Source organism: Sesamum indicum, linkage group LG1 (assembly GCF_000512975.1).
Source record: "Sesamum indicum cultivar Zhongzhi No. 13 linkage group LG1, S_indicum_v1.0, whole genome shotgun sequence".
In the NCBI taxonomy this organism is placed as follows: Eukaryota; Viridiplantae; Streptophyta; class Magnoliopsida; order Lamiales; family Pedaliaceae; genus Sesamum; species Sesamum indicum.
Genome location: NC_026145.1, coordinates 8942398 through 8952307, shown reverse-complemented (window position 1 = coordinate 8952307; position 9910 = coordinate 8942398). Strand labels below are relative to the sequence as shown.

Sequence of the window (9910 nt, the reverse complement as noted above, 5' to 3'; positions counted from 1 at the left end):
GATCATAATTTTATGTTTTTTATAAGAAAATTTTGAATGAGAATCAGAAAAAATATATCTATAGGATAAATCACACAGACCTTCTATAAAATTTATTATAGTTATAAATATTCTCATTATTTAAAAAATTATAAATATGTGATGATATTATTAATTTTTGAACGAAGATATGAAATTTTAATTTTATCCTTACTGTAATTTTTTATTTTTTTTAAAAATTAAAAACTTATAACAATTTATAATTACCCACTTAATTTATAAAAAAAAAGAAATAAAAAAGAAATAAAATTATAATTTATAATCCTCAATAACATATTGGATCAGTTCATCATTTTTTATGGACGGAAACTTAACAAATTAAGCTAATTATTATATAACCGTTAAAATTAATAATATTTAGTTTGTAGGAACGAATCACTCTTAAATTATAGGTTCAATTTTTCTTACGAAAAAATACATAAAACTTCCTGTGTTTTAAAAAATTGATTAAAAACTCTTTTTTATCTTAAACATAGGCCAAAACTCCTCTGTGTTTTATAAAACTCAACTCAATCGCTCCCTCTCTGTTAAATCTAACTAACGGTATTAATTTTTTTATAAAATAATCATTATACTTTTACTTAATATATATTATTTTCTATTTTAATGATCGTTTAGATCTTTTTTATTAAATATTGATCATTAGATCTAATCGATTAATCTCAAACGTTAAATTTTAAAAAAAAATGAAAGATCTAAATTCAATAAATTATTTAACTTCTATTATATATAAATAATTTTAAAATTTAAAAAATATATTATTATTATATATTTAAAAAAAAACTAACTACCCCACCCCACTCCCTTACCCCCACCACCCCACCACCATTTCCGTCGCTGCGGCGCAAATTCTTAAAATCATAATATCTCTGTAAATGTTTTACCAAATTGAGTGAAATCGATCTTTTAGAATCGTCTTGAAGAGACGAGTTTGGTGGTGGTGGTCTAATACTGAGATTCGATCGGATGATGATGAATTCGTGGCTTGAGCCCAGTCTCTCTAATTGATGAAAACTCAAATTGAAGGTATGAAAATGTTTGTCTTGAAGAGAGGATTCGAGTGGTACCATTGACCGTCGTAAACTCATCCCGATGGCGCCGGAAACTAAAAAGGGGCAAAAATCATTTAGTTAATTAACAAGATTTTAAATAATTTAATAATTAAATATTTTAACTAATTAAGAACAATTATAATAATTTTATTGCAGTTAAAAATATATTTTAATTGATTAAAAATAATTTTAGATTTAACAATTAATAATTATAAAATTATTTGAATTATAAAAAATAAATATTAAATAAATTAATTCAATTTAAATTATAAAAAAATACAAAAACAAAATAAAAATAAAAAAATAGCATTTTAGTAAAAAAAACACCAAAGAAAAAGGTCAAAAACAGTTAAAGAAATACCCTCACACTTATAAAGAGCTCATGTAATGCACTTTCCATTAATTACTAACGAAAAAAGTGTTTGTTGCTGAGTTTTACAAAACACAGAGAGGTTTTTTAGCCTATTTTTAAAATAAAAAGGGACTTTTAACCGACTTTTTAAAATATAGGGGGATTTTATGCATTTTTGTCCATTTTTCTTATAATGTAACAATTGTATTGACAAGTAAATCATATTCACCCGAGTAACCCACTTAGGGCATCATAATCACCCGAGTAACCCACTTAGGGCATAATTGGTTTGTAGGAATGGAATTAAGTAAAAATGGGCTGAAATAAAGAAGAAAAAGGAATCACATCTTAATAGAATAACAGAATTGTCATTTCCTTGTTCACAATTGATTCCATTAACATAATTGATAATTCAAAAATAATGATTAGTAATAAAATAAAATTATTTTTACGATAGATTTGCTCTTTAATATTTTTTTTAAAAAAAATATTTATTCATATTTTATTGAATATGTTGAATTCAATTATTTAATAATTATTTCCAAAATTACTTACAAAAGATTATAAGCAATTTATAAAACATCTCATATTTTATTGAAAATATATATATATTATTTATTTATTTAATAAATAATTTATAGACTTGTTAAATATATAGATAATTTTTTCTGCCAAAAAAAAAAAAAAGGGTAATTCAAACAATCAAATGGACTAATATACTTAACCGTTACATCTATTATTATTTATTCAGTATTCAATGAAAGAAATTTTTTAAATTAATAAAATAATTAAGTATCAAAGTAATATCACTTTTTTCTTTCCATGCGTATATAATTATTTTTTAGTACTAGAACCAAAAAAATAATCAAAATTAATAATAATTAAAACTAAATATTAAATTAATACAAGAAAAGAAAAAGGGTATTGAAAATAGCTAATACCATTTTAAGGGAAGCAATGGTTAATCCTTTATCTAAGAGTGTGTTTGGTTGCGGTGAAAAATGGAGAACATAAGAGAAGTGGAAGTAACAATGGATGTATAAGTGATAACCTTGTGTTTGATTAAAAGGAAGAGATGGAGGTAAAGTAAAACTCGATGTATATGAAACTACTCCACAATCTAATTTTGTTCTGTCCAAAATTGGGTTGGAAAAGTGGAAGTATAAGGCTAAAAAGACAAAAGAGTACAGTTTTTACTTTTATTTACTCTATTACACATATATATCTATATATCTAATTTTTCTTCAATTCTTTTCTCCTTCTCATTAATAATACTGTACATAATTGCCAAAGAAAAAATAATAAAATTGCTGAAAAACTACTGCATCGAAGTCAACAATCTTGTAAGTAATTTTTATTTTATTTGAACTAAATAATTTAGAATAAATGAACAATACTCATTTTGATGAATATTTATATTAATAAAAACTATTCTTATTCTTATTAGATAAATATTTTTATTAATGAGATTTTTAAATTTTTGATATACTAAAATTATATTAGTATAATATTATTTTATTTATTTTCTGATACAAAGTGAAGAGAAGGGTAATTCAATAAAATTATAAGAGTTAGTCTTTTCTTCTCAATCTATTTTCCTCATACCAAACAAGGGAAAGTATTTGAGATTTACTCCCCTTTCAATTATACCAAACAACTTAAAGGACTATTATTCTTCCCCTCCCCCTTTCACTTCCCCTTTCCCTTCCACTTCTCTTTTCCTCTTATTTGAATCAAACGAACCCTAAGGCCATGACTACTAGCTTTGCTGGGATATCCCATTACCAGGATTGACATAGGACAATCTCCCGTATTGCCTCAGTGAGACTCAACTCTCAGAAGTTTACTATGATTCACTAATGTCCCAAGTATTAAGATGGCAACTTGTTTACCAGGACAGATTACATGATGTATTGAAAGGTGAAATTCCAATGTTGGGTCCTCAATAAGACAATACGGCTTTTGATCTGCCATCCCGAGACTTGTAATGAAGCATTCTTACATTTTAGGTCAGTTGCATACTCTTACATATGTCTATCTCCAACCCACATATCTTTCCAAAACTACATTTTTTTGGATTCTTTGACTTAATGTTCTTGATCGGCTGCCTACCGATTTTCATTGTTCATCCACAGTTGTAGCTCCTCCATTTAACTCCAGCTCGATGTCAATCGTCGTCTTCTTGAAGCACTGTAAGTTAGCGATAAATATTTTCTAACTCTATATTGCTAAGATTTGATGAGATTCATCTCTATATTTTGGGTCTCCATTTATTTTATCTTTTTCGATTTTATGGGTAATATTATACCATTTATTCTGGTTTTAAATTCTTATAGCTCATTATGCATTGTCAATACCTCCTTTTACACCACATTTCTAAAAATTTGTTTAAGCAAATCTTATGTTCTAAGTATTAACTACAGGCCTAGTTAGTTAGCATGCGAAATTTATAGGTATGGGGATTAAATTCGGGTAGGAGTTATGACCACATTTCATTGAAAGTCTCCCTGGTGAAGATTGGTTCGCTCAATATATTTAACTTCAATCTGGTAAATCGATCGATAGGCAACGTTCATCATGGTCCTCTGACAATGTTGTGCGCATTTGCACTTGTGGTAAGGAAGTCGTTGTACGTACTTCATTGATTAGTATAAATCCAGGGAGACAATTTCGCGGTTGTCCTAGTGGTGAGGTGCATTTTTTATAATTCCATGATATCAAAACACTAGTGGTCGCTAAGCGTCAACGCTTAGCCTCTGCGGTAACAAATGTACTATACATTCGTTGTGTTTGTCTTAATTAAAGATAGGTCCTCATGACACATCATAGTGTTTATATTCATGGACGTTATTGTGCCACATTCTAATTGGGTGGACACACCCATGTGTCGTAGGTCCAAAGAAATTATTCCCGAATTACTTAACCGGCTCTCACAATATGATACTGCTATCAAACGTGCCAAGGAATGTCTCAAAGCTGAGCAGACGCAAAGGCGTAGGTTACAAATGTACTATTACGTTTTAGTTTTTGTTTGGGTAATCACCCTTTCAGTTGCTATCAAGAGTTTCCTAGGCTAAAGTTGTTGTTGGTTGGTTGTTTTGCATCATTATACATAGGATTATCTTCGAAAGTCCGGGGTGTCTAAAGTTCATTTTACCTTTTATAGGGGCTAATATCATATGCAAGGCAAAGCCACAAAAAATGGATTAGATATGAATGTTTGATCTTTTGTTCCTTGCTATACACTAGGTCCCCTATTCTGCTATATGTACTTGTACTCCTTGTGATGGCCAAAATATTTAATAAGTTACTTGTGAACTTGTAAATGTGACTTAATACAAGATTGTCATATTTTGGTAAATTTATATCCATTTCTTTCACCTTGATGTCTATAACCAGGTGTTATCTTGTAGTTACCGTGCACGTTTCATATATATTCAATGTTAATGTTATTTGTTCTTCCCCTTAAAGGCAACCACAACATGAAACTCCATTTCAACTCATTACATTAATACATTACTCAGTAATATGTCCAATTTTGGTGTAAATTAATTTTCAAGATCTGTTGAAACAAAACCATTTGTTTATAGCAACAATTGTGTTTACACCATCTTTTTAGGCAACCTCTTTCTAGTACAAGTGTTATATGTAAGACCTTATTTTGCACAGTGGTAGGTATTAGTAGAAACTCCATTTCGTAGATAACTACATACATAATAGAATAATTAAGGACATTGTCAAGAGGGTGCTCTCTTATGTGAAGCAATTAATATTTTCAACCACCACACCTCCCACTACTCCATTAATATTGACAAAACAACTATCATTAATCAACAACCCGTTGCATTTGTAGAAATCTTTCCAAGGGTGGGAAAATGGAGGCATCGATTTCTGTCCACTAAGCCAATTCATTTAGCACTAACAAATGTCGAGTCCTAACTAACCGCTTGAAACATGGATTAATTGTAGCAACCAACCTGTATTAGTAAACCCCAAATGACTCAATTAATGGCAATATACTACTGCCTTTACATCAATCCAGCAGTACTGCTTATTCCTTTCCTTGGCCAAACCAACAAACAAGTTGTATTTCCTTAGCCTTATAAATGTAAGACTTGTTGCCTTGTTTTCTTTCATTGAAGCCCAAATCAGCTGAAGCAACACTACTACCACACACCCCTATTTCTATAATTCCAAAATATGTGGCCTGATAGGTACTACTATCAACACTATATGTTCTACTGCTACAGGTGGATTGGAAAAAAATATTTGTTGACAAATTGTTGGAGCATGCTAAAATTGGCCAATTCCGCCCTTGGCCGTGAAAACAAAAATATTATTTCTAACTCTAATAGAAAAAGTCATGAAACGCCATGATGGTAAAGTCGACTATGGGTACGGAAAACACGTGCTCAAGTTCATGCGTGAAATGTATGATGTCTTTAGTAAGCTAGTGAGTCTTCGTGATGTGGTTTGGAATAACTGGCTTATATTCGTACGGCGCTAGATGCAACTTGGAATGAACTTTCTAAGGTGATTTTTTCTAATCTGCTCTTCGCTCAAAATATTATCTTTTTCTTGTATTTCAAATTCTAGTAATGTGTTGCAACGTCTTCACTGGTGAACTAATATGTGTTTATAGGAATCACGGATCGAGAAATGTTATGTCAACGCTTACAAAAAACATATGGAAGGAGCTTTGTCAACTTTTCACTGAGCCGGTTGATTCTGATTCTGGAACATTGAGACCATCTCAACTAATTTGGAATATCGCCAGTAGTTTCACGTACCTTATGTTTCCTAGAAGTGCTGCTCGTCCGTTTAGTGGCACTAGATGAGTTCACTGTGGGATCTACGTTCACATTGAATGACGATGTTGGCTCCTCCTCCACACCGATGAAACCTATCTCTAGATTTCATTCAGTGGTCGAGACATAACAATCCTGCATGTTGCCCAGCTCCTCAATTTGATTGTCATTTGCATCCTTGTAAGGGCCCACCCCACGATCTCCATTCGCATGATCCTTCCTAAAGATTTCTCTCCATGCTGTGAAGAAAAATAAAGACTTATAACGCATCCGCTTTGCAGTAAGGTCCCTCTAAAACCACAAATGAAATAAATGAAATCATATTGTACAAAAAATTCGTAATTGGGAAAGTATTCTCCAAAACCTTGTTTTAATTCATAACTTCACGTAATCATCCCATGCATTATCGTCTTCAACAGTGACCATATTACGGCTTTCATTACAACCTAGGTTAGATTTCGTCATCATATTACTCAGTGTAGAGTAATGTTTCATCCAAATGTGCAATTTAGAGGTGATATGTGGTTCGGTTTTAATATCACATTGTGGAAAAATCCTAGCCATATGAACCTCCAAATGAGTTAGATAACCATTTCTAAAAGCCATTCTCACATTTCCAACTAGTAGCAACTAGAGACTTCAGTCCAGCTATAAGACATTCCTCTTCTTTTATCGTCTACGTTCGCCAACTAAAAGGTCTTTCTTTGTTCCCCTCCACTCCGACGCTATCTGTTGCTCCCCTTATTATGTCCGAGATCCATCTTAGCCTGGAGTTTGGCTAAAGTTTTTTTGGTAAAACCTGCAATAAATATTAGTGGTATGGTTAATTATTCGAATGCAAAAGTATGATTCACGATGAAATACAATAGGTACAAAATGAAAAAATTATGTAGGTAATGCAGAAAAATTACTGTAAAACAAAACTGGAAAATGTGGAACCATATTAATAGCAGCTACAACACTTGGACTTCAAAATTGATAGAAAGATCAGCATTCATTCTAAAATATCAGGTCACACCCATTAGCAGAATGTCTTTAAAAACTCTTTTCGAGAAAGATGTTGTATTATACAGTCACAACAGTTAACTCACCAAATACAACATGACACACACATCATTACACGATTGATAATAAGTTAGGAGAACAACAATTGTGTTGATAAAATCATAATGAGATCATGGGCAATTAATCCACTCGTTATACATTGATGTTTCCAAGGCATCCCTCCAACTCTTTACTGTTAATTGTTGAGACACACTCATACTCAGCATCCGCCCACCCTCAGCATGACTCGATAACTCATTTTCTAATGGATCATCACGCATTTCATTCCTTAAGAAATTGTGCAACAGGCACCAAGCCAAGATTATCTTATGCACCTTGATGCGGTAGAATGACTGACTTCGTAAAATACCCTTTCAAACTTTAAGTAGATGAAACATTCTCTCAACAATGTTACGCGTGAAGGAGTGCTTGAGGTTGAACAGCTCCTTGACGATTTTGCGGTCCTCTAGAGCCACGGTTCCATTCTGGTAGGTAATAGCGAACACCTCTGTACGGAGTCAAGTAGCCTTCCACATTTGCATAACCGTTGTGACATAAGTAATAATTGCCTACTCAAAGTTTCAACATAGATTACAATGTTAGGATTAGTTGAAAATACTAACAACCTTTTTATTAATATACACGACATGAAAGAAGATATGAAAATGCAATTAGCAACCCACGCAGAAAATACCATGTATAGTCTTTGACATATGTCCTTTGATTCTGATTAGTGGCATACCTGTAGGAACTCTTAGACCATCGAGTCTATGGACAGCATCATGTAAAACACGGTTATTCGTTGTGCTACCCACCCAACAAGTAAGGACATATATGAATTGCATAATGGGGTTGCAGACCCCAATTACATTCAAGTCCACTTGACCTTCCGCGTTTAGTAGTGTCCCTTTTCATGCTCTAGAACTCGAACGTCAATGAATGTGTCATTTAAAACATTGAGTCCCTATCGTATGGATTCCAATAATAAATTGAAGAGGGATAATCAGCAAATTTTGGAACACAGCATCATTGGAACACAGCATCACATTACAATGTATGTGTACACATTAAAGAAAAATATTTTATAAGTTGAACCTTAAACCATTGCCAAGAAGGGTCCATGCAGTCTTTTGTAATCGGAGTAGGCCGCACTAGCTAAACATTGTACAACTTAACTATTGCATTCAGCACCTGATGAAAACGTTTGCTAATCGTGCTTCCAGAACATAAGAAATGTGTTTCACCATATAATTTTTTTTTATGATGGGCCACCATACTAAGGAAGATCATGACTTGCTCTGGTACTATCAGATATTTTGTTGATGAAACAACTCCGACATATTCAAGTAGATAGCAAAGCCGTCCAAAGGCATTACGGTCTATACGTAAATTACGCAAGCATGACTCATCAGATGCAGAAACAAGCCTATGCAGGTGTCTAAGCTGGTTAGGTATCCTACTATTCATCGTGTAACTCCGACGCTGAGCCCGGTGGTGAGTACGGTTATGTGAGATAAGGTATATTACAAAAGTAAATATAGTCAGAGCAACCGCAATTTCTTTCATAACTTGTTGTAAAATTATTAAAACCAATGTAACTCTTTGAATTGACCTCATCCTAAATAACACAAACACAGATGTCCACGCTAAAAAATTTTGCACAATCACAAGACATAACAGCAGGTATATTCGACAATTTCATTTCCACAATTTTCACACACTAAACAAGTATATGTGTTACCAAAATTTGTAGTAAATAGTAAATGCCAGCGACATATATTGTAACAGTTTGATATTTACAAATGTGGGTATAAACTATGCAACATCTGGGTAATAGAGGGAATTTTAATAGAAACAGCGACAATAAATAGAGTTGGAACAAAAAAAACCAGTAGCAGACCACAATCTGCCTACATTATACAATAGCATACAACAATCCACACTAATAGAAACAAACAACTGAAAGGGATGCGGCAATAGTGAAAGAAATGAACAGAGGGGTCTACCATACCTCAGCTTCAGATCCAGACTTCTTCTAAACTTTCAACGAAGACACACCGCAATGCAAAGTAGATCTGAGAAAAGGATGATAATGCAGACGTGCATAAGGAAGTTTTAAAAATTAAAAAGAAACAAGTTACCTAACTACAGTTTTTATACCAGATAAGTGGAGATTGAGAAGAAAAAAAAAGTTATTTAGGAACAAGAACATAGTGAAAACTATGCAGTGCAGACCCATGTCTTGGTGAAGAAGGACTCAACTAAGAACCACAACGGAAAGTAGTGCCCTCCAAGTGCTCTACTTCTCACTTTAAATAGAGGAAGAAAAAGATGTCAAATAATAAAAGATGGGACAATGCAATTAATTTCGTAGGTGCAGAGGGTCAAATAGGACATTTGACAATCAAAATTAGGGGGCATTATTGTCAAACACATTCGGGAAATTCACAAATCTTGCCTGTTGGGATATGTATTCAGGCTGCCAGAGCGGGATCCTTGTGGCGTGCACAATCGGGGAAAGAATCGGGCCTCGGCTAATTTTCAAAGGCCTCCCAATTTGTAAGTAAAAAACATACTAATCAGGAAAAGAGCTTATATCTGAGTTATTCCTTGCT

The 9910-nt window shown here is 32.7% G+C and overlaps 1 long non-coding RNA gene across 4 annotated transcripts; it reads right to left on the bottom strand.

Annotated features, from left to right (window-relative positions):
* Window positions 7273-9747, bottom strand: LOC110013195. 4 transcript variants are annotated; one of them, XR_002288419.1, is made up of 4 exons: window positions 9456-9747; window positions 9307-9370; window positions 8038-8259; window positions 7273-7864 (listed from the first exon to the last, which is right to left on the bottom strand). It is a non-coding gene; the product is annotated as an uncharacterized LOC110013195 (long non-coding RNA). The 4 variants fall into 4 exon arrangements; XR_002288403.1 differs by having other exon boundaries at window positions 9531-9747; XR_002288402.1 differs by having other exon boundaries at window positions 9307-9524.